The sequence below is a fragment of the Balearica regulorum genome, chromosome 13 (assembly GCF_011004875.1).
Source record: "Balearica regulorum gibbericeps isolate bBalReg1 chromosome 13, bBalReg1.pri, whole genome shotgun sequence".
NCBI lineage: Eukaryota > Metazoa > Chordata > Aves > Gruiformes > Gruidae > Balearica > Balearica regulorum.
This window is the reverse complement of record NC_046196.1, coordinates 2,199,072-2,225,518: the sequence shown is the minus strand read 5'-3', so window position 1 is coordinate 2,225,518 and position 26,447 is coordinate 2,199,072. Positions and strand designations below refer to the sequence as shown.

At 51.7% G+C, this 26,447-nt stretch overlaps 1 protein-coding gene and 1 long non-coding RNA gene across 14 annotated transcripts in view; one reads left to right on the top strand and one right to left on the bottom strand.

The window, feature by feature from the left end:
- ZNF469 (zinc finger protein 469) overlaps positions 1 to 26,447 on the top strand; it is a 154,556-nt gene that overhangs the window by 62,429 nt on the left and 65,680 nt on the right. For 3 of the 9 annotated variants that reach the window (XM_075765752.1, XM_075765750.1, XM_075765746.1), the window contains exon 1: positions 22,875 to 23,006. The exons of 1 other annotated variant lie outside the window; for it this stretch is intronic. The gene's annotated coding sequence lies outside the window, so the exon portion shown is untranslated. Of the gene's footprint in view, positions 1 to 22,666; positions 22,766 to 22,868; positions 23,007 to 26,447 lie in introns of those variants that run through there. 5 more of the 9 variants (XM_075765749.1, XM_075765748.1, XM_075765743.1 and 2 more) reach the window with 4 other exon arrangements.
- On the bottom strand, positions 10,288 to 22,668 carry LOC142603730 (uncharacterized). 5 transcript variants are annotated; one of them, XR_012837615.1, is made up of 4 exons: positions 22,308 to 22,530; positions 19,017 to 19,165; positions 15,291 to 15,579; positions 10,288 to 12,892 (listed from the first exon to the last, which is right to left on the bottom strand). It is a non-coding gene; the product is annotated as an uncharacterized LOC142603730 (long non-coding RNA). The 5 variants fall into 5 exon arrangements; XR_012837612.1 differs by lacking the exon at positions 10,288 to 12,892 and having other exon boundaries at positions 13,918 to 15,579; positions 22,308 to 22,668; XR_012837616.1 differs by lacking the exons at positions 10,288 to 12,892; positions 22,308 to 22,530 and adding an exon at positions 20,935 to 21,257 and having other exon boundaries at positions 13,918 to 15,579; positions 19,017 to 19,173.

The following is a 26,447-nucleotide window of genomic DNA, read 5'->3' as shown; positions in this document are numbered from 1 at the left end:
CCCAAGTACGTTTTCCTGCCTCTTTTTGTTTAATGCCTCTTGAAAGGTCTTTGAACGCAAGTCCAAGCCCTCTAAATAATCCCAGATCCTCCCTCCTCCTGCTTTGATGCGCCTGAGCTCTCCTCCTGCACACAGAGCCCTTCTCGCTTTCGCGTCTGGTTTCCAAAAATGACCGCCGAGAGATCTTCTCTTTCATAATCTTCCCATGCTTTACCAGATGATTCTTGCTCAGCCCCAACGTACGACTCAGGCATCTCACCAGGTCTGTTGCTTCGTTATTTCAGCACTGGAATTCAGATTTAAAAAACGGTTTGCCTAAATGGTACCTGTGTTTCTGGCCGCTGAGCTTCCAGAGGCTCATCGGTGGAAAAAGGCGATGGGAAAAACAGATAAACTCCACGTTCAAGAAGTTTTCAGTAATAAAACAGAGACATAAAATGTTCTCAGTGGCCAAACAGAATTCACAGGTGGTACATAGGCTCCCAAAACCATCGCCAGGTCATCACGTTTCTCGTAAACTAATCAAATTTTTCATGGAGTATTGTAATAAGCTTGAAAACTTGTTGTATGAAAGCAAAGACAGAAGAAAATCTTTAGTCTTAAAAATCGGTTGAGGGTGGAAAACCAATCTTCTCTCTGCTCCGCTTGTGGCTGTCTTCCATTTGTAGCCCAGAGACTTTTCTTACTGTCGCATTGCTCGTGTGCAATGACTTCCCATTGCGGGTAGAAAGACCTGGAGATCCTGGCTGAGGTGGATCACCTTCAGATCTTGTAGGCCTGCGTACTCTTCTTACACATTGTAGAAAAGCCTTGAAGTCGATATTGCCTCTGAAATACTTCCAAATCAGGGAGGAGCTTCTCAAACCGGTCCAGCTTTCAGTCTGTTGGAACAAATCATCTCAAAAGAGAACAAACCTGTAATGGCTGGTTGAACTCGCCGGCTTCTTTCTCGTAGAGTGTAATTTGCACATCGTAAGGAGGTTGGTTGTGACTAAAGAAATACAGTCCAGCAGATAACGGTAAAAAAATGGAATCCTCTGAGCCGCTTCCAGGCCATTGCAGGGAAGAGGAAGGACCAGAGCAGTGCGAAGGATGCGTTCTATAGCGTACGAGCAGATCCCTGTGGGGACGCAGCTCACGAGGAGCGGGTACCTCAGCTGGTGAAGCAGCAAGCCCCGAGGTAACTCCCTGTACAAGCTTGCACGACGTGCCACGGATGCCGAACCAGCGAGCGAGCTTTGCTGCTTCCGTGCATCACGTGGTGCGCGCTCGTCCCGGTCGGATGACAAGATTTATTTACAGGCTAGCCCTCACCCTAATACCGGCAACGTGCCTTACATTAAGAGTGAAATGTATAGTAGTTGTTTTCATCCTCCCTCAAACCAATACAGATGGTTTTGCTTTCTGTTCCAGTCGTCTGGAAAGGGCGTGCGTGCCCGTCACCCGAGCGCGTGGGGGACGCAGATGCCGAGCAGCCCAGCTCTGCGGACGGCGGGACGCAAGGCAGCTCGGCGGGGAAATGCACCCCAGCGCTTGGTCCGCTCAGTTTGGAGTGACCTCCAGGAAGGGTGTCTCCTCCTGACTGCCGTCTCCTCCCCAGATGAATTTATCCAGGCAGGTTTTGTCTCAGCATCCCTACGGATAACATTGCTCGCCCCTTTGCAGATTACCCTGAGGTTTTTTTTCTTCCTTTTTTTTTTTTTCCTCCCGCACACAGGATGTTCATGGCTTTAATTCATGAGTCGTGTAGGAAGAGCCGTAGACTCAGGACATCCTTTTTTAATAGTACCCAATATCTTTTAAGGCATTACCTGCAACCTTGGGCAGACAGGTATTTTATTACTTACTTGCAAATTGATTACGGTTATTAGCTTTACCGTGTATTGTAAAAATGAATAGTGGAATTTAACCCAATTGTGATAATATGGAGCAGCAAAGAAATCCAGTTATGTAATGTGGCCTGTTCCTAACCAGGGAGAGGGAACCCTCAAAATGTTATTTTTCCAGTAGGATGGCTGCTTTCTAATTAAGTTTATTAAGTAATATCAAAAGCATATGGAAGTGGAAATGCCATTGGTTCATCATGAAGCGATTAAGTTTGTTAGAAAGTGAGGAGCGCAGACAGTCGTTTCTCATCGCTAGTGCTGAAAAGATAATATCTACCCCAGCTTATCTGCGCATCTATCTGGTGCGTGGCTCTTCAGCAGCCCCGTTTGCTTGGCTTATACCTTCAAAGCCTTTCTGCCGTTATCCTCGGGATTATTTTTCTGCCAAAACGAGACGTAATCCCAATATTCCCTTGGCTGAATCTGGGAAGATATTAGGAATTTGCCTGCGCGTGTTACGTTTTTACACTCTATTATCCGACGCGGATCTTTCCTTGAAGGATTTTGCTGCTTCAACAGTTCTGTTCGTCTTGAACCTAATCCAGCTCTAGTACCTGCTCTAATCTAAATACCGCTTCTTATTTTAAACCTCTTTCTCCTTTCTGCTTAATCAGTCTGTGATACCGCTTCTCGTCACATGCTTTAACTCTGGTTTTCTGTAACACACGTGAAAGGGTGCTTGTCTGTAGGCAGGTGGCTGGTTCCAACAGCGTCGGCCGCGGTGGGAGCCAGCAGCCCCCGGACACGGCAATTCCTCGTGCAAGAGCCAGGTCCTGGGGACTGACGCAGCCAGGGGCTTCCTCGAAGCCCAGCTCCCCGTCAGCCCCCCGAGGACCTGCCAAGGGTTGCGTTGAGTTTTTGGTTTCTGGGCTGCCCGGTGCACGACGTGAGCTCTCGGCAAAACATCTCAGCTTTCCTTCACACCGCAGCCTCCTGCTCTGACGCTTTGTCCCAGCAAACTTTTCAGATCAACAGCGAATTCCTTAAAGGAATTCCTTCAAAGGTTTCCTCCGTGGGTGGTGATTGCAGAGGATTGCCATAGTCCCAGGTGATCTTCTGGAGCTCAGGTCTGAGCCTTGGAGATGGCCAAAGCCAGACCCACGTAAGCAAACCGACAGCACCTCGTCATTTCTGGGCTGAGAAAGCTTTGCTGATGTGTGCATTAATGAGCTGTTGCCATGCTGCTAATTTGAGGAGGAAGAAGTGTGTGCTTGAAGGGAAAGCGTAGAGAATCGCCTGCTGTGCTGTGATTAAAGGTGGTGCACAATTAAACCAGAGCAGCTGCTAATTGCTGCTGTGCTGATGAGATATACGCTCGGCAGCCCGTGCTGCTCGTGGCTCTTCCCCTCTTTCCCCGCCATCAGGTTATTTCCTTTCATCGCTGTTGTGACTTCATTTATTTGTTGTCTGTCTGATGACAACCTTTTAATTAAAAGGACCCCATCCCGAGGCTGCACCGCGGCTCCCGGCGGTGGCTGCGGGCTTGGGGCTCGCGAAGCACGGAGTCATCGCTGGCTGCGGAAAGGCTCCGGGTCTTGGTGCAGAGGCAGCTCCCGTGAATGCCTGTCTTTGCAATCAGGCTCTGAGTTTATTTATTTGTTGTAAGCAACGTTTCGCCATCCAGAAGACTCTTGTTCCGCAGTTGCCATTTGTCTTAATTGCTTCGTGTTTCCACACCTCTGCGTTACTGGCAGCGACCGCGTTTCCTCCAGAGCTTTCCTGCCTCTCAACATCTTTCGAGGGAAGCTTCTGCCTTTTCTCTCGCACAGTCCCCGCTGCCTCTGTGCAAGCGTTCGTGGGTTCAAGCCTGTGAACCCGCCACCTTGTGCACAAACACTTACTCCTGTCCCGCTGTGTTGCACCCCCAGCTCCCGGGAGGAGAGCGGGCAGGGAAGTGAGATGCACACCTACTTGTGGTTAAGTGCTGTGAGCGTGCAAACCTACGAACGCATTTATTTCTGGACAAGTTTTGTTCAGGTATTATTTACGGTTGGTTTGCAGCTGCTATCGAAGGACAGGTTATGGCTTTGGACCTGGCCACGTGTGTGCCGTGCCCGAAATCTGCTCGTGGCCACGGCTTGCCTCAACTGCCTGGCCAGGGACGTTTGTGTCCCATCCAGAAACTGCCCCGCGCCTTCCTCAGCCACGAGCCCCCTCTGCAACTCCGCTGTGTCCGTGAAGTCAGTGCAATGACTCATGTGATGTGTTTACATATTTAAGGATAGGAGTGAGCTTAAGCATCTGCTTAACTTCAGCTAAATGCTCAAATATTCTCCTGGATGAGGCTTTAAGTTATGAATCCTATTTTCTGTCCTCAGATCTGGTATGCCTGCCTTTCTTTCTCGTTTCTGGGTTGCTTTTGTTCCAGGAAAACTTTCTAACTGAAGTCTCAGCTGGTGCTGCAGAGCAATACGCAGGGTCCTTGCCGTGAGGATTTTCGTGCTTGTCTCTACTTAAAAGAAGAGGCGGCAGGGAGGGGGAAATGGGAATAAAATGCAAATCAGATGATGCAAGTCTATAACCTGACCTGGGACGTCACCGCACAGACTATTTACTTCAAAGATTCACCCTTTGCCATGGCAACTCGGGGCCGAAGGCACATGCTGTACGAAGGAAAGTGCCCTGCTAAAGCCATTCACGTAGCCGGCAGGGTCTGGTTACAGCCCCTCGTCGGGCTGCCGCGCGCGCCCGGAGCCTTTCCAGCCCCCTCGGCTCTATACATCTTTCCATAGGAAACTTTCCTCCAGGGCCCAGCATTTGTTCCGAGTTTTATGCGATTACACAATCCAGGGGCTGCTCCTCCAGTTAATACAAGGGAGGATTTTTTACATTTATTTATTTATTCACCCCCACTCCCTTTTAAACAAACTGCTCTGGTTCAACGTCGCAGTCGTCGCCAACGGGGTTCCAGGCTATGGGGCTGTCTCTCCGTCCGTGGCCAGTTTGAGCGTCTCGGGTGGGGGGAGGAGGCGATGGAAGGGGGGAGCATCGCTTTTGGGGGGGGGTGGGGGTGGCTTGTGCAGGGTGCTGCCCCTGGGGCCAAAGCGCTGGGTGCTGCTGTACTGCAGGGAGCCAGCGCCCAGGAAAGGAGCAAAAGCAGATTTGAGCGTGGGTGCAATGTTTGCAAAGGGTTAATCTTGCCTTAAGAGCGGCAGGGCAATATTATTGTTATATTATAGCACTTAAAGTCCGGTTTGGACCTGCCGACCTATAAACAATCAGCAATTTTTGCACCCTCCTCTCGCCTCGGCGGCCGAGCCAAGCACGGTGCCTCGCACGAAGCGATCGGTTGGTGTCGGAGACGTGTGCGATGCATGAGATGCTGATGTTTCAGCGCTGCCTGTGGCTGCAGAAGCAGGTAGCAAATCTCTCCGTCCTGGCGCTCGCCCAGCGGGACCACACTGATGATTAACGGGCTCATAATGAGGATCTTCCCCTTCCCTCGACTCCCTCCTTCCAGAAGTGAGCTTTGGATCACGTCTCTTAGCATCCCGTCCCGAATCAGCGCTTCCTCCTGCACGCAGCCGAGGGCAGCTGGGGCGAGCTGTGCAGGCAGAGCGGGCAGCTGCCTGCTCCTGGGCACGGGAGGGCGTTTAGCACTGAGCTCATCACACTCACGGGCACGGACCCCCAAACCAAGTGGCAATAATATATCCCGTAAAGGTAAAACTTCCCCGGGTCATGCCCATCGGGTACGACTTTTGCTTCCGATGCTACATTTTATATAAAAGAGCCAATCTTTCTCAAATATTTGGGGGGTTGGGGGTTGGGGGTTTTTTTGGTTTTTAGTTAAAAAAAGACACTTGGCGGTGGCCGAAGTGCTGTTACTCATTTAGCTAAACAAAGCATGTGGCTGTTTGTGTAGCTATTATTCCTCTGGAAACACTGGTTTGAGTTAATCACCCTGTGACTTCTATTGGATTCTGTGTTTATATATTTGCCAAAGCCTCTTTCTGGGCCTTTATGACATAATTTTGAAGTGTTGAAAAAATCAGCTTATTCTCTGCCTGCACGGGCTGATAGTTTGGAGCGTTTTTTTTTTTTCCCCCGTGAAGAAAATCCTCATAAACCACCTCATTCTTCAAGCGAAAAAACAGCTGGGGGGGAGGGGGGGGGAAGCAAGGGAGCTTTTCTTGGCTGAGGAACGCAGTGGCAACGTCCACCTCATTTGATAAGCCAGAGGGAGAAGCGAATAAACCGATGCCTGGTTTCCATTAGAGCTGTTTAGCAATGATGCGCCCAAAACCACCCGTGCAGGTTGTTTGGTGATTCAAGCTCCTTGCGATGGGCAAGGTCGATACCTCAGCTTCTTCCTGGCGTTATTTTCTTCTGCATAAATAAAATATGCCCTGAAACGCTGTCGTTTGTACCCAAAGCGAACGCTGAGGTTTGCAAACCCGGCGGTGATGGGGAGCTGGATTTTTCTGCCAACCCGGAGCATCGCGCTCGGGGCTCGGGTCAGCAAACCAACCGCAAGCGGAATTAAAGAGATGCATTTGTCGGCACGGGCTTAAGCCCAGAGTTTAGGGGTTTGTAGTAAAAAGGCTTTAGGAAAGCTAATAGGAAATCGAAATGTTTCCATTACTGCTTCGTTTCCATTAAAATAGGTTTTGACCGTCCGTAGGCAGCTTTAGGGACGTGCACGCAGCGGCTTTGGGCTGGCGTGCCAGAAAAAGAGAGTGAAAATGATGATTAGAATAGGTCAGCTATGGGAAAAACGTTGAGGAAAGCTTTTTACCATTTTGGAGCGGTTTCTGCTTTGCTGGATTTAAAACGCTTTTCCTTCTGTTTGGTGAAATTTACTTTTAAGGGGGATTTTTGACATTCCCCCCCCCTCTTTTGCCCTTTTTTGCAGTAGCAGGGGGGCTGGCAGGAGCATTCGAGGAACCTCCTTGCTTCCACAAGGTTTTCATATTTTGTTTTTCCACTATGTAACCTTTTAAAAATTCTTCTAACATTAGAAATATTACGATGTTTCATATTTCCTTGGCCAATCTGGACCCTTTCTGGAGTTCAAGCTGTTTCTTTGAAGCCACAAAAGGCTGAAATAAAACATAAAGAATTTGCTACCAGCGACGGTGGAAAACTCCCCCTCCTCCGGGATGTTCGCTGTCGGATTCAGTGGCAAAAAAGGGGGAGGAAAATAAAAAGGGGAGGAAAATAAGAAGACACAATAACTCTACATTCGGGTCCCAATAAAAGCACAGAGCATTAAGGCAACAGGAAAAATTAGAAAAGGTTTACAAGTGTTTTGAGAAAGGTCAGTCTTTACTGGGTTTCCTCCCAAGGTCTGAATTTCAAAGGCTTGACCAAGAAAAGGCAGGCAGAGAAAATGGTTTCTGTCTGGTTTTGCTGAGCAAAAAGCAAAAGGTGAAGGCTGTAGTGTAGAAGTGGTGACAAATACTATGCATTTTTAATTTCCTGTAATTTTATTATTTTTATCTGTTATTGTCTGGAGATACGAGCTGAAGCAAACGCTTTGTTCGGATGCGTGGTGGAGATGCTGGGATGTGGCTACGGCCGAGTTTCTCTACCCCCTGATTGGGGCCTGTCTCAAGACATCAATAAATAATTTGAATTAGTAATAAAATATACAGTCAGGCAAAGTTCAGCCCAGTTGGGGTTTAATTTATTTATTGGAGAAAAAGAAGGGGGAATTCCTGTTTCCTATCACCCCACCGTGTATTTAGTCTATATTTTTGTATCAAAACTAGATATTTGTAGAGACTTTGAAAATGGAAAGAGAGTATGAGCAGCTCCAATTCCAAGACACACTTCTTAGACGGGTCCGGGGCAGTTTTGGGGTGTCAGATGGCCTCAGAAAGACGGGATGCCAAAATCTTAGAGGACAAATAAAGGGGCTTTTTGGAAATACCCTCTTTGCAATGCTTTATTTTCCCTAGGAGACGAGCAAGCTGCTCCCCTGGGAATTAGCATCTGCATCCATTATTATTTGTATGTGTCTCAGTAATTATCATCTCCGTACGTGGCCCTGCTCTTTCTGGTGCCTCTTCTGCCTTTTCCATTTCTCCTATTTGCACATCCCGGCCCAGAGCAGCACTTTTGCTCCTATTTCTTAATTTTTATTTGCAACCCTGCGTTGTCCATCAGCCCGAGTGGGCTTTCAGGGTACCGCTCTGTCCATCTCTGCTGGGATGCTGCTGGGCTGCAGCCATCACTGGGATGCTGCCGGGATGCAGCCACTGGGATGCTGCTGGGCTGCAGCCATCACTGGGATGCTGCCGGGATGCAGCCACTGGGATGCTGCTGGGCTGCAGCCATCACTGGGATGCTGCCGGGATGCAGCCATCACTGGGATGCTGCCGGGATGCAGCCACTGGGATGCTGCTGGGCTGCAGCCATCACTGGGATGCTGCCGGGATGCAGCCATCACTGGGATGCTGCTGGGCTGCAGCCATCACTGGGATGCTGCTGGGATGCAGCCATCACTGGGATGCTGCTGGGATGCAGTCACCAGCAGCACAAATTTGGTCCCACCAATTTTTTGCTATCTGAGCAGGCTGGCACATCCCACAGACAGGCTGCCAAAGAACTCAAAAACACCAACAAAGCCTTTGCACGGGAATGAAGGGGCTAAGAAGCCTTTTCCTCATCGTAAATTGGGGGAAATGAGCTGCTGACTGACCCAGCGCGTTGCTGCAGGCTGCTTGGAGGGACGCAGATGAGATGCGGATGGTGGTTAGAGGCTGTTCCTCCTTTCTGAATGTCTTGGACCAGCACGTAGGTGAGATGTTTTCTGTGCATTTGACATGCATCACAGCATAAAAATACATTTTCTTCCGTCCAGACGTCCTGGGATTTGCAAAACCCAGCGTAGGGAGCCCTCACAAAGCTCCAGCGTGGGGCTGTACCTGCTCTCCCCATCCTGCTGAGTCAGCAGCTCCTTGGTTTCCGCCCCTCGATGGTGCTTTCCCCGACTCCCACCCTGCAGCTTCAGTTTTTACTGCCTCCCATTTGAGGGCAGCTTTGCTAAGCTTTTCAGGAAAGGAACATTTTTCTGTTTCCATTGCTTAAATAAAACACACGAAGAAACGTGAGAATCACCAAAAAGCCAGTAGCGCCCCAGAGCACTCCCCAGGTTGCTCCGGCTCGCAGCCCACTCCTGCAGAAGAGGTTTCTGCCGCCTGTCCCTCTTCTAATACAGAATATTTTGTAGTTTGAGAAGCTCTGGCATCTCTAAGAGGCATAAAACCATGGTCCGGCAGCTCTGCCCCGGAGCCTCGCCGCAGCGTTGCTTTCTCCCCGGTAGCAGGGCGCTGGTGTGACTTGTTCCAGGTTTCCCTTCAGCTCGAGCTCGGTTAAAAACCAACCTCGTGGTTCCTGGGGAGGGAAACGGATGATCCTTTGCGAGTGACATCCCCCTCCTCTCTCCGACACCTCGTAAATCCAGCGCCTGCTCTGAAGGCTGGTTGCGAGATGTTGGGGATGTCAGCTGTGGCAGCTCCATCACGCCCAGTTTGGGATTATTGATGCTTTCCCCGTCCTCAGGCAGAAGCGCGCGCCAGTACATTCGTGGCATTCTGGATGCGTAACGGCATTGCCTTGGACAGTGGTTTAATTAGTTTCCAAAACGTTTTGTACACAAAAAGTGCTAAGGGCCAAATCTGCTCTTAATTACCTTGTTTTGATTTTCCTGGAGCTCGCTTAGGCTGTGACTTGCGGAGCTGAAGGAAGCTGGCGCTCCGCGTCGCTGAGGTTATTGTACAGATCTAAGGGCGTACGGGTGTTTTAACGTGCACACAAATACGCACGACCTTCCCGGGGACGTCAGGACCCAGAGCTGAAGTGCCCAGGCCACGTCGTGGGGTGGCCACGCCACGCTTTGCTTTTATTCTTCTCAAAGATCCTGAGGTGGGGCCCGAAAGCAATTTCTTTGCTTTTTTCTTTGCCTTCCCGAGTCTTTTCCGGTAGCAGCTCCTCAGGTTCAGTGGTGATGTGATGGATGGAAAAAAAAGAAATAGCAGTTTAGGGTCAGGATCTGCAACGCCACTTTGCCTGAAACAGTCCTACTTTTATCTGAATTCTCAGCCAGTCCTGGGCGTTCTGTTCCTCCCCAGCCCGCGCGTATCCACACGTGCTGACACTGTGCAGATGCTTTCAGGAGATAAGCTGGCATTTTTGGCGAGTTCTGGGTGGGGGTATTTGTGGAAAGCCTCCGCATTTCAGGGCGGAACTGATACCGCTTGAAAATAGCTCTGGAAAATAGCTGCAATCTCAGCTTGAGACCCGATTTCAGTTCCACTCCTCCTCCAAACCACAGAAATCCACCCGGCATCTTCACTTTACATCAGCGGGGACTCCGCTGCTGCTGCAGAGCGTGCGCGCCCGCGCTCCTTCGCGGCTACGGGCACGCCGAGGGACGGCAAGGCTGGGACGATCCCCTTCCTCCTCCCAGCAGGGGTCCGGCATCCCCAGCGCTCCGTACCCCAAATAACCCATCCATCTGGGGTACCAGCCGCCTCCCGAACCGACCCGGGAGCCCTGGGCACGGGGGAGGCCGGGGGGAGCCCGAGGCCGGGGCGTGCACGGGCGAGAGCGGGCTTGCTGCAGGGGGAGGGAGGGGGCCGGCAGAAAAAGCAGGTATGGGAACGCAAAGACACAAAGAGGCTTTCGGAGGTTTCCCAGGAAACGGCAATTCTGGAATTTCCTAACTTTGCTTTTGCAACTTTAATGTGCCTTTAATAACGGCGGTGGCGTGTTCGCGTGGGTCTGCGCGGTCAATGGTTTGTAAAGCAGCATCAGTCTCTCGAGTTTTGGGATTGTCCGAGGGTGGGAAGCCCTGAATGAGCGCAACTGGTGATGCAGCGGTTGCTGCTTTCAGATGTGTCCGTGCAGAAACCTAAAAGTCAGAGGATTGAACCTATAAGCACTTTAAATGAACGGTTTATGGGGGGAAATCCTGCCGCCTTTTGTAAAGGGGATCAGTTTGGAGATTACCATGAAAAAAAGATAATCTGATTCAACTTGTTCTTGATCCCCCCAAATGAAATCACACGAACCAGTCTCACATCTCCCTGCTGGCCCGTGTCGCTGAGGCAAAGCCCCGATGACCCCAACGCGCATCGATGCCTGGCACGATGCATCCCGTACGGAGCCCGGGGAGCCTCTGCGGGCAAAGCACGGCGCAGGGCGGTGCGGGAGAGGAGGCTCTCGGCTGCTAAAAATGTTTTCTGGAGGGCAAGTCCTGCGCAGGGCTGAGCCGGACCCTTTTGGTGACACCATCGCGGTTCATCTGTGCTTTGCCGTTGCGTTAGGTCCTGCCAAAGGCTGAGCTGGAGCTCATGCGCTTTCTGCTTTGCTTCTCACTGGCGCGCGCGTTCTGTTCTTTTTATGCTTTTTATTGTGAGCAATCATGATTTGCACATTAATACAATATCATGATGATAATCTGGCAGCGGGCAGAGCTGGATGAAGCGTAGGAAAGTTCCTTCATCTCCTGTTTCCATTTTTCTTGGAAGGGAGGGCAGCGCGAGAGGCGGCGGCCGAGGCACGACGGGCTCGAACCCACCGGCCAGATTTCTGGCCGAAGTGCTGGATCCAACAGCCGAAAGCAGGGAAAGGGATTTATTCCCGATTGCAGGCTTTGGCACGGAGGCCACGGTTGCGATAGGTGCTGGCCGGACCGCTCCGGAGGAAGATTCCCCTCCGGCCGCAGGTACAGCACCGGAGCGGCAGCTCGTCCCCGCCAGCGGCCGGATCCAGACCCAGGATGGGGAGAGGGACAGAGCAGAGGAATGAGCGCAGAGAGGGGCCCCCCCAGCGGCAATGCAGCCCCCCCCCCCCCAGCCTTGGCAGGGGTACCCCGAATCCTGCGATTCTCGCTGGGTCCCTCGAAGCCCCAGCTGCCAGAGGCAGGGGATTCACGGAGGTTCACAGGTTTGTTTAGAATAAAAATGATGTAACTGGAAACCCAAAAAAATGTTGTAAGAGTGAGGATAGAGACTAGAATAGAAAACCAAGTGGGTTTTTTGGGTCTAATTATTTTTAAGTCAGTATCGCTTTGCCTTTCGAAATCTGACTCAGGACTTTCACACACTTGAGGCTGGCAAGGCTGGCTGCGGTACAAAAATGTTTGCCTCCAAGAAAGCCTGGCAGAACATGTGATTTCCAAAAAAAACCCAAACAAAAAATCAAGCTGATCCCTTTATATTTTCTGTAGCTTTTACCGATCTGCTCCCACACGATCTGTCTCACTCCTTTGTATTGCCCGTCTAAGTATGTTACAGATCCGGATTGCCTCCTTGCAATTAAACCGAGTTAAAATTCCTTCCTGACCTTGGGTTTATCAAGCTCCTTCTCTCAGGTTTGGCATGTGTCAGGCTGCTTAAAAAAAAAAAAAAAAAAAAAAAAAAAAAAAAAAAAAATCCCGCGTGCCGCGACTCGTTGCCGAAGCCTTCGGGGCGGTGGTGGGGGAAAGCTGGAGCAGGTGGGACTGGAAACAATGGTCGGGGCAGAAGATGCTCACGTGAAACTGCGGAGCCGCGGGCTGTTAGAAAATTCAGCGGTAGCAGACTGAAAAAGAAGGGGTTTGGCAGCCAGCCACCGTTGACAGACGCTCGCGAGCTCCGTGGAGGTACCTGCCCTTTCGGCTCAGCCTTTGCAGATTTTTCACCCGGGTGCTGATGAAGAGCTGACGTTGGCTTTCCGGGCTGCGTGCCCGGAGCACGCTCTGCCTCTCCGCTTCATCCGAGGAAACGCAGAAGCCTTTGCCTGGTCCACAGATGGGACGGGCATATGTCCTAGCAGACAAATATTTTTTTCCAAATATTTCCCAGGTGGTATTTCTGGTGGTGACTGGGATTGTTTTGCCCCTGGGGAAACGGGGGGGGTGGGGGGGTGGGATTTTCCAGCTGCCTGCGGTCCATGCCCGTACGGAGATGCAGCCGACAGCAGCAGCGCCCCAAACAAGATGACAATCCGGAAGCGGTCGGATGCTCGGGTGGGATGAACGTCTCGTCTTTGTATGGTTCAAATAATCTTTATATCTGGAAAAAATAAAGCAAATTGAGGCGGTGCCCTGGGATTTGGCTGCTGCCTTGTTAAGACGGAGGAGTCGCTTTAGGTCTGTGGGTCCCTGGGCCCAACCAGGTACTTACGGCATGTGGCTTCTTGCGAGGGAGGAGGGCTTGGGATGGGGGGGGGAATATTTATTAGGAATAAATAACCAGGCAGCAGAGGATGCAAAATTGTCCCTGGCTTCCAATAGGACCTGGAGCCCATCTCAACCTGGCAGTTTTTGTAGGGACTTTGCCCTGCGTGGTGGGAGGTGTCCTCTCTTCACGCGACGGAATGGACCCCCCCGTCTCCCACCCCACAAAACCCGCCGGGGTTTTCCCTTGAGGCCGTGCTAGGTGGGATTTGTAAGTGAAAACGCCTCATCTGACCAAACTTTAAATTTTCATTTCCTTTGTAAAATTAGAAAATAACTACGTTTTTATTAGAAATCAAATGTTCTGACCTAGCGCCGTTCTTAAGTACCGAGTTTTCCCTCGGCAGCATTGCTGTTGTATGTGTGAAAAGGGAGCAAAAATTCCAAACCAAACCTTTAAAAAATATCCCAGAAATGGCTTTTTTTGGCTAGCTTTCTCCCGCGAGCTCGGTCCAAGCTGGCAGGAAGGCGGGGAGGATCTGCTCGAGAAGTATGGATGTGGGCGAGCGCCGGAGCAAAGAGAAGACCTGGAAAGTTTGGGTAGACTTGGAGGAAAGCAGCTTTTTGGGGGTCACGTCTGGAGGGAAAAGCGACTTCCGCATGGGGTGCAAATGAATCTGAAGGCCCCTAAACTCAGTGGGCCAAGATGCCGCTTAAGAAATCATCAAATTCCTTTTGCCTTAGTGGTTAATAAGCCAATAACTAAACCCCTCTCCCTGCGATGGCCAGCAAGTGAAAACACACATCTTCAAAAGACGCATTTTCTCCACTTTCTGCTGAAAGATTTCTATTTTACAGCTCGCGCCAGCCACAAAAAATACTTTCTTCCCCTCCCTCCCCTTTCCCCCTCCCTTGGTTTCTATTGCTTTGGAGGGCTACAATAGTCGAAGGCTTTTAAATGAAATTATACCACCAGCGGGAGAAGAGCCGAGCGGATTGTGCCAAGCTCTGTACAAACAGCCCAGCAGACTTGAACTACTCCAGGCTGCATAATGGAAATCACCCATGTTGGCCGATAATCTGCGCATGATTCACGCGCTGGCAAAACGTGTTGTAACTGTAGGTGTCAGTTAAATTCAGGCCCTTAAAGCTATTTTAACACGCTCCTTTTTAATGTAATTTCCTTTGTTTTTAACGGGAGTATTCATTAAAAAGCTGCCAGAAAAAAAGAGGAAGGGGAGGGCTAGCGCTGCTCTGGGGTTTTCAAAATTCTCAGAGGTGGCTTTTCTCCAAGGCCTGAGCCCATCCAGGGTCTATCAGATGGCAACACGATGCGCCGAGATGCAGGAATGATGCCTTGGCCGGAGCCAGCTCTGCAGCACCTGCCTGGATGGTGGCGTTTTCCACCCAGCTTATTTCCCGGGGCATCGTGATTATAAAGAGTTGCAATGGTCGTTAGTGCTGCGCAGGTCTTTGCTGGGATGTAGGAGCCAGAAGAAGTGGCTTTTCCCAAAGTATTGATGCTGGAGCCTTGCTCCGACACCCGTGGTGCTGTGAGTCGCTGGCTCTGCTGAGTCCAGGAGGCACTTGGTTTAGTGTTATGGCTGGGCTTTGCAAAGCTGGGTCTACGTGGCATCGGGGTCCCTTTTATTTCAAAGAAAATGGATCCTGGAGGCCAGCGATGAAAATCGAGGTGTTCTTTATGGTATTTTTTTTAAGATCACATCTCTCCGGCTGCCTGGAGGGTATTATTGTTGTGCCCGAATGCCAGGAGCTAAGACAAGGGAGACGGCTGATGGAGAAATCCCTGGGAAACAAAACAAAGGGAAAGGCGAGAGGCCTGAGAAATCCAGCCTGTCCCTTGACGAAGCAGCGCAAATGGAAGGGAAATTTCGGCCAGAACAGGTTTTGTAAAAGGGAGGAAGAAGGACGCAGCAGTGGGCTGCTGCACGGATTCTGCCCCGCTTCCCTGCACCGCTTACCTCGAGGACCGAAGGGAAAAACATCCTAGAATAACCGGAATATTTCAAAACATTTCAAATTCCCATTTGGGAACGGGAGCAACCTCAGTTTCCTTTGAAAAGGCCAGAACACCACAATAATTGAGATGGATTTGGTCTGGATGAGGTACTGTGCTTACCCTGAAACAGGTTTTTTCCCACAGCTTTTCAGCTCATCCAGGCTCAATTTTTTGCTCTGATCTAACTTAAGATTACCCCCAGCCCCTAGGTTCACTGGAATTTGCAGTGAACCAAAAAAATTAAAAAAAATTTGCTTATTTTTCCAGATCCCACCTGAGCCTGGGATGATTTACTCGGTGTCGGGGTTAGCGAAGTGCTGAGCGCTGGTTCTTGTGCCGGAAAAGTCACCTTTCTCCATGGGAATGGGGCTTCTCAGCAGGTATCTGCATGAACAGCAGATCTCCATTGGTTTCTGAGTCTGTGCTGGTTTTGCCCGAGGATCAACATCTCCCCGGCTGCTCCCGGGGCTTGTCCTGGGTCCCCGAGCGGCTCTTGCTGTGCCAGGCTCTTGGAAATTATCTGGCCGCAGGTGTTTGCAAACTCCCTTCGCTCCTGCTTGAGACTGCAAAAAAAAATAGTTGTTGTATTGCTCCTCCAATCAAAAATATCAGTCCAGCCCTGTGCAAAACAAAATACGCAGCTTTCCCAAGTGTTCCCCCATCACGGACTGGTGAACGTCCAGCCAATGTTCAGCTGCAGCCCTCCAGCAACAAGCTGCTGTCTTAGGTGATGGAGAAAAACAAACCTGGCAAGGGAAGGGGGGGGAAAAAAGGGTGTTCCAGCTTCTAAAGGGTGATGAAAAATCTGAAGAAAATTGTTCTGTGACTGCTGAAATACGTGCAATGTCGCGGGGTCTGGGAAAGGTGACTCGGTCTGGCTGGTTCTCAGTCAAATCGCTTTCCTTCCTTGGCCCCCAGTGAGGCATTTGGAGATGCTCGGGGCAGCGGCAGCGCTGAGAAGGGGCTGGATCCGTCCCTTCGTGGGGCTTGTTTACGTTTGTCTGGAGCGAAGTGCGGCCTCTCCGCTTCTGAAGGAGTTTGGAAGCGTTTCCCATCGTGTCCCGTGCTTGCGCGGTTTATGGCATCTGCATTTTTCCTGGTGACCCTCTGCGCTGTCTCGGTGGCCTCTGCTCGTTCACTCGTCCCTCTCCCCTTGGCAGAAATGGTGTCAACAAAACTCGGCTCCCAAGAATGCAGCTTGACGGTTTTCTGCCCAGTTTTGGGGGCCGTTTCTCCCCCCCCCCCCGCTGTCCCGAGTTACTGGATGTATGGATCTAGTCTTTGATGTTGACGGTTTTTCTGGCTCGTGCCTGCGTTATAGCTGGAGACACATGCTGGCTATCAAGCGTTTCACAGGGAGGCTTGTTTTGGAAGCACAGTGGGGCTGCCTGGGAGACCCACTGCTCGCTGGATCACGCTGATGTGAAGCTGGGGTCAGCAACTGGGGCTGCACCCCCCTATCAGGGCTCTGTCACATATGGTGAGAAGGGAGTCGCTGCCAGAAATGTTCCTCAAGAAGGTCTCTCTAGAGACGGGGAGGGGGAGGCTGGGCAGGAGGACCGTGCCTCTGGTCTGGCCTCTGGAGCTCCTGTCTTTGGGACGGAGGTCCTGGGATACGTGGGAGCATGTGGTGTGATGCTCCAACCCACTCTGCTCCAACGGCGCCTCGTTGCTGGAGGAGCACGCCTCTGCTCAGATGCACATTTGGCTTCTTGGTGGACTTCAGCAGGGGTTTTCTTGCAGAAGCAAAGCTCAGCGTCTCGGTGACGGGCTTCCTGTCCACATTCAAGGCTGTGGCTCCGTCTGCACAAATCACTGTGACTGCTGTAGCCATGCTTTTGAAGGCAGCTCTGTGTCGCAAGAGCTCACCATGGCATTGTGCAGGAGGATCTTGCCCTCACTCAAAGCGTAGGAGGAACAGACGAGGGGTGGAGGCAGCAGAGCCAGACTCTTTCTGCTCTGGAATGACAGCATCAGTTGGTGGAGTTGAGAGGATGAGAACTGGGATGAACTTTCTACAAGAGGGTGGAGGAAAAGCTCTGGGGATGGTGGCAAGGATGGCTTTCTCCAAACAGCTGGGAGTCAGCAAGCTCTTGCACATGCCGTATTATCCCTGCTGGGCGAGTTCCAACTTTTTGTTCAGATTTAATTTCTGGCCTCAGAACATTAATGTGAAAATGCTTTTGTCTGACTCAGGCCACTTCAATACCGTCTCAAAACATCTCCCCACAACACAGAGGCCACTAAATGCCTCCTCCTCACTACAGAAGCCATGTGCACAGTGGCTGTCTGGTTTCTAGGAAGCCCGTTGCTTCCACGTCCCTTCTGCTTTGGCTTTTCGTCACCATTCTGCCTTTGGTGCTGGCTGGAGCCCATCCATGGGATCTTGCTAGTCTATTGTTCGGCAACTTCATAAGCAGGTTTCAAAGCAGTCGCCTGTTGCTTTTTGGGCTGGCTCAGCGAGGGCTGTTCTCTCAGTACGCACCGAGGAGGCATTAGGAGAATCCCGGGAAATCAGCCCAGCGTGGTTGCCGAAAGTGTTAGAGCCCACTAACGGTGCCAGACGTGCCGTTTCTGCTCCTCTTGCCGTTGCGTACCTCTATCTCCCTTGCCATTTCACTCGCTCTGGGTTTGGGGTTTTTTTTCTGCAAATGCTCAAGACTTTAAATAGCAAAGCCTAAATCGATGCAGTGCCAGCCAGCAGCTGGCGAGGAGCTTACCCCCATAACCAAGCCCGTGCCATGGGTGTCCCTGGCGTCTTGCCACCAGAAGCACTTTAGGAAGGGCAGAGCTGCTGGAGAGCCAACAAGGAGCCACACAAAGCCTATCAAACCTTCCCCACCCCGCCAAGTCTTTACCAGCTATAAAACGTGGAGGTGGGCGACAAGCAGCTCGCCGCTCCCTGTTTTATAGCTGGTAAAGACTTGGTGGGGTAGGAAAGGCTTGATAGTCACCAAGCATCCACACTTGACCTTTGCAGAGGCTGTAGAAGCACATCGACTATTAGTGGGTTCTTCTAGAGGAGGAGGTAGGATATTTTGGTCGTGCATGACGCTATGCAAGGCGACTGGGGAAGCCTGGCACCAAAACTCTCCTGAGAAGCTTGCAGCAGCATGAGTAATGCTGCAGAAAGGAGAGCTCCAGGAATGACTAGACCATAAAGTCATTACAAGTGGCAAGTGGCTGCAGAGGAATTTGTTTGCTTTTGCCCTCCCGTGCCTGGCCCTCGCTGTCTGCTTGCTTCGGAGATAGGTCATTGGTCTTGCTGGGGCAGATGTTGTGTCCAGGAGGGACCCAGGATCCTTCATTTCCCACCTTGGGCTCGTGGTTCCTCTGCAGCCAACTGCTTTGAACCTGCGGTCTCCAGGATCTGAAAGGAGACGTAAGGAAATCAAGCTGTGCAATGTCTCCTGCAGCCAGGTAGGATTCATTCCATAAATTTTCATGTGGCATGAGCCCTTCTTTAAATTGCTGGTCCTGGCAGCATTGCAGAGCTCTGGGGGAGACGGGGGTATCCAGTAGAAGAGATGAGACTGAGCAGACACCTCTGCAAGGTGGGCTCACCTCGTGGGGGGACCCAGGAAGACAGTTGTCCTTAAAACAGCGCAGCATCCTCGAGGAAGGACAAATGACATTTGCTGCTGAAAGGAATGGACGTGCACCAAGACCCTGCTGTTGCTGAGAAGGATTTCAGCCCCTGCAGACTTGCCCCACTGCCCCCAACTGCTTGAGCTCACGCACCTGCAAGAGAACAACCAGCCACTGCAGGCAGGAGCCCTTCGCCCTCCCAGGCGTCCACTTGCCGGTTTGTGGAGCTATTTGCCCCAAATTGCAAGGCTGGGTTTTCACCTGTGCCCTCTTTGGAGGGGCGATGCTCCCAAGGTGGGAGACCCCAAGGCTTTTCCCTACCCCACTCTGGTTTGCAAGCACAACTGGGAGGTTGTGGACGCACAAAATTAGAGGCCAGTATCAAACATCTGGGTCTCATATCTCTGTTTACCGCAGACTCATTTAGAGCGACGTTCGCGGCGTGTTAAGTCATTTGGCATCCTCCGTTAGCGCAGAAGATGCTTTCCTGCAGAAGAAAGTGGCTCTCCGATTTGCAGTGCTTGCATGGTGTGTGCCCCGCATCTCACTTGGTCTTTGCATCTCTTTGGCTGCAAGGAGACATAAAAAAAAGCAAGCTGTGTTGATTTCAGCATTGTGTGAAAGTATTTTCCCATCGTTCTCTGTTGAAAAGCATGATTTAATTAACATTTTTATATGTTTATTATTTAAGAAAGCATGTGCTGCTGCTGCATTTTTTTTTTTCTTTTCGGTTTTCCCAACTTGTGTTTCGTTAAGGAATAGTTGAGCTGTATTCCATGGTATAGCCTGGAGCGGAAGGGAGGGATGGATGGAGAGCCAACCTGCCTGATCTGGGGACCTGGCAGGGCGTCAGCTTCGTGTGATTGGTGTCCATGCATGGAACAAGTCAGGAATAGTTGCTGGGCTTTAAGTTCACTCTCTTTGCTAATCCACGTTAGCTCTCAAACAAACACCAGACCTACTTTTTTTTTTTTTTTTGTGGTTACACTGGAGGTACGAGCTGGATGCGCGCATGGGCTTTCTGCCCCCCGGTTACGACCTGACACGGCTGGTTGAAGCAGCGATGCTTGGGGTTTATGGCTTCTAAATCGCCGTTTCTTGACATTAGGAAAGAAATTGTTGGGAGCTATGTGCTTTTAAAGGGAGGCCACCCAAACCCGTGAGAGAAATCAAGGTCATGGCAAAGATATATCTGACGTGGTGATCTCAGCAGAGCCCTCGCCGCTGCGAGCGGGGGATATTTATGAGTTTGCAAGCTCTAAGGGAGACTGCCAGCATGGTCCCTGATGGGATGTTCCCACCTGCAGCAGAAGCTGGTGAACAAACACCCTCCCATCCGCCCCGGCAGGATGAAATAAGGTGTCACCAGTGGCCATTTGCTGCTTGGCAGTAGAAGAGGATCTCAGGATGCCGGGAGATCTGTCCTAGCTCCTTGATCTCTTCTGAGCACAGCTTGATGTGATTTTGAGGGTCCAGCAAACCCCGTTCAGGTTCCTGACTCGGTTCTCCCGGAGACCACTTGGTCTGTGAGAAGGTCAGTGCATTTAGACAGGCAATTTGTGCCAGCGTCTGGCCAAAAAGGCACAAAGCCGGGTACTGACGCCGAATACCGAGTCACGTCTTTGGGCGACAGGTTGCAGGTCAGAATCGGGGCTATTTAGGGCCAGCTTTAACATCCGTTTCTTGCTGCCCCAGGAGGAGAGGGGAGGTGGTTGCAGGGAGCAGCCCTCTGTTTCTGTGCGTTGCTGTCGTCTAACAGTCCCAGGGATGGGGCTTTTGCTGTGTTGTGGCCTTGCTTAAAAAACAAAAAAAGAAAAGAAAAGCCATTTTTAGTCCAAGCCCTTTAAGCACATGCTTAACCTCACACCAGTGCTGGAGGCTCCCCCGCGCCAGTGCTGGAGACTTTACTCATCATGAAAGTAAACATGTGCTTTAGGGCTCTGAAAACAGATTAAAAAAAAAAAAAAATCCCGCCCTGAAGGAGAAGGATAAACATTGCTAAAATGTTATCGTTTGTGCAACTGCGCTCTGGGCGCTGGATACGACCACGACCGCGAGAGTTTCTTCCACGGCACGGGAAAGTGCCTGGGAGTTTCGCTGGGACCAGCTGGAGCGGGGAGCAGATTTGTTTAGCATCCTCTGCCCTTATCAGCATAAACAGACCCCCCCATCTTTTTGGGGGGAGGGGGGTTGCTCGGTGACCGGACAAAGACCAGCCCCCATCTCAAGGGCGATTGCAAGATGGGTGCTGGCTGCTCCTTGGTCCCCTCCGCCCGTGGGTCACCATCAACGAGATGGTTTTGGAAACCCCTCTCTCCTGATGTCCTGACCTTCTGCAGCTGCCCCCCGTTTCCACTGGGTCCCAAAATGGGTTGCAATGGGCTCTGGCTGGGTGGGCACCCAGTGGGTGCATCCCGGGGAGACCCCTGTCCTCCCGGAGCCCCTGCGGGACTTCTCCTGGTTAGTGCGTCAAACCTGTGCTTGGAGCTCGTCCCGCTCTCCTCCGAGAGACGCCGCAGAAAGCCGGGGAAGGTATATATATAAAATCAGAAAAAAAACCATAGTGCTCTGAAGCCTGGACCTTACGGCTTTTGCCGAGGGGCCCTCGGCCTCTCGGAGTCTCTCTCTGGGGCTAAAGATAGCCGTGTCTGCAGCTGAGCTGTGAATCAGGAGTAAAAAATGTGGGTCACCTCCTGTGCGAAGAAATGAACGTTCGGAGACTCATCTGCTCCTGACCTCATTTTGCTGGGGATGAATCAGGCCTCCAGCCCGACGGACCCCACAGCTGCTCCTGCTACAGCAGCTTCGGCCGCGGCTCCCGAACGCCACAGCAGGCCTTTATTAAAGGCTGTGCGGGGCCAGTTTTCTCAGTTATAGCAAACGGGGGTTAGTTGGGTAAGAGCGTAGGCACGGCTTTTTTTTTTTTCCCCCCGCGGCTAGCGGTGGTGCTCAGAGCGGGGACCCAAATGGTTAAACCCGGCGTTCCCACCCCACGTGCGTGCACACACGTGTGTGCACAACCGCGCACCGGCACGGCCGGGTGGATTCACCGTGGCGTCCGTGCGTGCAAAGACGGAGCGCCCGCTCACACCAGTGCCGCGCAGGGTGAACGCGGGCACGCGTCTGGGCGCGAACGCCGATGGGCACGCCTGTGCGCGCGCGCCGCAACACCGTTGCCCGTGACCACGGGTACGACGCGCAGGTACGCGCAACCAGGTGCCGCCGCGCACACCCGGGGCAAACTGCACAGACACTTAACGCAGTCTCGCTTTTTTTTTCAAATTTTTTTTTTCCCTATCCCACTGTTGCAAAATCCACTCCCGTTTTTTTTTTTTTTCTTTGTTAAAGTAAAACCTGACATGGACTCCAACCCAGCCAGAGGAGAACGTGCCCGGCTGGCACCTGGCAGCCCTGAGCGGAGTCCCCGTCCCTGCCACGCGCTCCAGGTGCGCTCGACGCCGCGTTGCTTTATCCCTCTGTGCCTCGCTTTCCCCTTTCCTAACCCAGGGCTCAGGCAGCTTTTGCTTCGCCTCCGCAAGTCGGCTCTGCTCCCGAAGCGCCGAGCAGGAAGGTGAAAGCAGCGGAGCGGGGGACGGCATCGCCTGGGACCCGGCTGCCCCCAAACCTCGCAGGGATATTTGATGCGGTGTCGCAGGTTAATGAGCGCGTGAGCTGCTTTGCCCTCTGCCGTTAAATAAAACACTTACGGGGCTGGGGGGGGAAATCTCGTCCCCGAAGGTGGAAGGGTGCTTTCCTCTTTGCATCCGCCTGCGCTAAAAGGTCCCGGCACGGCAGAGGAGTGTTTCGCCCTCGTTAAGTTGATTAAACCCGATCGTGCTCGGGGTGGTGACCCGCAAACCCCAGCAGCACGAGTTGCTTTTGGATGGAGGCTGGGGCCGGTGCACGCCGCGGCTCGCACTTCTGCTCCCGTTCGGGTTTTGTTGCCCCCGCGGAGCTTCGTCTTTCAAAACCCTGGAGTCAGGAAATAGTTAAACGCTACAGTATTTTGATTAGCAGAGCCTTAAAGTCAGTAAAAAAGACAGTCAGAGAGAACTATCAGGAGCATGCTAATGAAGTGAAGTCATCAGCAGACACCAGAGAAGTATTCATGCCTGCTCCATGCCGGACGGGTATCGCAGGATCCCAGCAAGGCGCATGCAGGTGGAGCGGGGCTCGCAGGGACCCGGGGCTCGATCGTCCCGCTCGCTTCATTCCCCTCCTTTTGGATATTGCAACGCTTTCCCTGGGACTCTTTTTTTTTTTTTTTTTTTTTTTTTTTTTGTGCTTCACTGGAGCTTAATGATATTTCCATATTCCCTCGGAGCTGCGGGAAGACTGGAGATGATAGTGCAGTGAGAGCCTAGAAAGACAGCAAAGGGCAGCTCCGGGCTCCGCGGGAAAGGTGAGGGCATTCTCTTGGAAAATCCCTTGGGTTTCTCTGTATCGCCGGCGGCTGGGTTGTGCAAATGCCGGGGGTGGGGAAAGGGGGACGTTTCTGGAAACGCGGCGGTGTTTTGTGCTCGCTTTGCAGCCAGAAAGTTTTCCTGAGTGGTGTTTGGGGATGGCGATGCCCCGGCGAGCCCTTGCCCGGCCCCTGCGGGACAGGTAGGGACCTCCCGGGAGAGCAGGGCAGGAAAGCTGCTCCTGGGGAACGGCGAGCAAAGCAGAACCCGGCTGCCTTTGGTCCTTACCATCTAAGTCCCCCTTTGAAAAAGACGCGGGCAGTTTTAATAGCATTAAAAAAAAATATATTGTTCTCCTTTTCTGGGGCTTTGCAAAGAAACTCTGTGAAGGTTTTATCATCCGTTCTCTTCGAGCCCGTGCACGTTAGCATTGGCGGCTCGCAGGCTCAGGTCCTACCTTTGCTGTAAAAAATGGCTTTTTTGGAATAATTTAGAAACTTAGGACGGTACAAAGTTTTAGTTAAGCAGTTGCCTTAAGGCTAAACCGAGTAACTCTTATGCAGACAAATCCACGCTGGAGCTGATGACTCGACAGTGCTGTTTAATTTATAAAAAGTCACACCATGAAAACATGCATTTTTGTTTATCGTAAATGAAAGAAAAATATGCAGAAGAGGTTTTGCTCCTAACCAGATGTGATTAACCCATTCAAGATGATGAGTTCCTGGGACTGTTCCTGGGATAAAATGAGCATATATCACTTTACAGCGGTTAGAAATGAGCCGAAAACTCAACTACTGCATCGAGCTTAGCGCTCGTCCAGGTCCTCAGCCTGTCTTCAGGCCTGTCCCTAAATTTTGCATTTTCTGCCTCACGGTAATTTTAATTTTCCTGTTGAAGAAGCGTCCAAGCTGGTGATGCTGCGGGTGTATTTCGAGGAAGACAGACACCCAGCTTCTGGGTTTCTGTGAACTCCCGCAATACCCTGCTCCGCATTGCAAATAATACATCCTTAAAAAAAAAAACCAAAACAAAAAAAATCCCTTGATTTTATCCACATGGAGGTTAACGCGATATCAACATTAACTGAACTTTTTGGGCCTGGGGACTCCCAGCGAGATTGGCGTCACGATCACCTTTTTAATCCTACATCAGAAGCATCTTGTTCCCTCGGGGCCCGTTAGAGCTAGAAAATTTTACTGAGAGTTACTCTAAAAGCAGCATCTCTCTGTTCAGCTGCAGCCCAGCCCAGAGCCCTGCAAACCCCCGGCCCTGGGTGCTGGAGGGGGACAGGGAAGGGTGTCCCGTCCCCCCATGCCCGAGGGACCGCCGTCCCGGGAGGTTTTTCCCTTGGCAGGTGCTTTCTCTCTGCGCGTGGGAAATGCACCTTCGCCCACGTGCATCGCACGCCGGGGTGGCATCTCGGTGAGCTCCTCACCACGGGCCCGGCTCCACGTCCCTGCTGCACCTGGGGACATGGCACCACCACCTTTTTTTTTCTGTTGCAAGCGCAGCTTTAATTAAATAAGAGAAAATTCAGGGAGGATTGCCTCCTTTCTCAACTCCCCATCCCCAGCATCTTGTGTCCTGCCCGTGGTAGGTGCAAGCAGAGGACCCACGGAAGGACCTTGGGCGCGGGCAGAGGTGGACGAGCCCAGGTGACCCTTGACGAGGTCTCCTGGGTGCTGTGACCCGCTTGTGTGCAGCTTCCCCAAGCCCGACCTGCTGCACCGAGCTCTCGGGGCGACCTTTCCTCAATACACCCCAAATCATTGAAAACAGTGACACGGAGATTGCCCTTGCGTGCCCTCCCAGTCGAGCTGCCAGCAGGGCTTGTGACTGTACCGAGCCACCCAAGAAAAAGCTAAAATTGCCAATTCCTCTTTTTTTTTTTTTTGGTTTTTTTTGTGGGTAGGATTTGAGCTCCGTGCTCAGCAGCGGGTCCGGGTATGGCCGTGCTGTGCGGGTGGCAAAGCCTGGCCGTCGGGCTGGCTCCGGCTGCCTTCAAAGGGAGATGGGAGCGTGTTTCCAAACCCGGAATGCACCTCGTCCCACCGAGGACGTGGATTTTGTCCGTCTCCCGAGCCACATCTCAGCTCCAGTTGCACCATAACCGGCTGGTTGTGCATCCAATGCAAATGAACCAGTAACTAGTTGCGTTGTTCTGATTTTTTTTTGCTGCAGATTTTTGGGGATCGTAGCACTCAGGGACCCAAAAATCAGCGAGCGGGAGCTGCCCGCAGGTCCCATGGGCTTTAAACACCCTTGGATCCTCCGCCGTCCGCTTTGGCTGGCTATCCTTGGAGGAGAAAGGTGTTAAAGGGCCCGTGGCCCACTACTAAGCAACAGTTACCAACAACCTTAAGCAAATAAAATATGTGAGATTATGAAAACAGGGGAACTGCAGCTGATTCCCAGCATCTCTGCAGTGTGAGTCAGTAGTGCATGTCTGCTGCTCTCCGCTCGTTCCTAGATGACAGCATCCACACATCAAATCTGCCGGCCCTTGGAGATTAGACATCCCCGAATATTTATGACGGTTTCAAATAACGTGCATTTCTCTGGCTGCTAGATAGCATGAGCGAGAAACTGGGATTTACGGGTTTCTGTCCTTCAGGCTGGTGTGGGGTTTTGTTGGTTTTTTTTTTTTTTTTAATGCTTAGTTACGGGACGTTTCAGATGTTGTGTGCTATTTCTCTGCGCATTTTGGGCTGCAGCTTTCACCCCAGAGCAGCTCGTTGCAGGTCGGGTCAAGCCTTGACTACGCGCCAGCTACGAGAGAGGGGAATTCAGCTGATGAAGGGAGGGCGTTATCGCAGCGGTGTTCGATGCCGGGTTTTTATGCAGATCCTCAAGATCTGAATTGCTCAGGGAATATTTCAGGGAAGACCCCCCACAGGGGCTGCCGGAGTGGTCCCGGAGAGATGCCTGGGCTCCATCCAAAGGTGGGAGACCGGGAATCACTTTGGGAGGTGCCCATCCCGCCGCTGAAGTTCAAGAGAGCACCAAGCGAGCACAAAGCTAACATTTACTCTGCAAACCTCTGGGAAAAAAAAAAAAAAAAAAAAAGTGGTTTTATCCAGTGCACTGTTTCCAAGGCAGCTTTCCCGGGATGGCCATGCTGCTGGTGGCAGGGCTGGAAACCATCGCAAAGGCTTTTTACACGTGCAGGTAGATTTATTTTGCTCTGAGCTGTTGCTCTCTGGCACTATATAAATAAGTGTGGAGGCAGCCTGTCTCCGTGGGCAGACGTCCGTCTGTCCGAGCTCGTTTGCAGAGATGTTCCCCGGCTGTCTGGGCAAGCTGCGCTCCCATAATCTATCAGGGTTTGGGGACGGTTAAGTCTTGCTGCAAGGAAAAGTGCACGTGTTTGAGCCAGGCAGTGATTGCTGGGGCTGGGTTTGCCATCCCATAGCCTGTGCCACGGACTGAATTTTCAG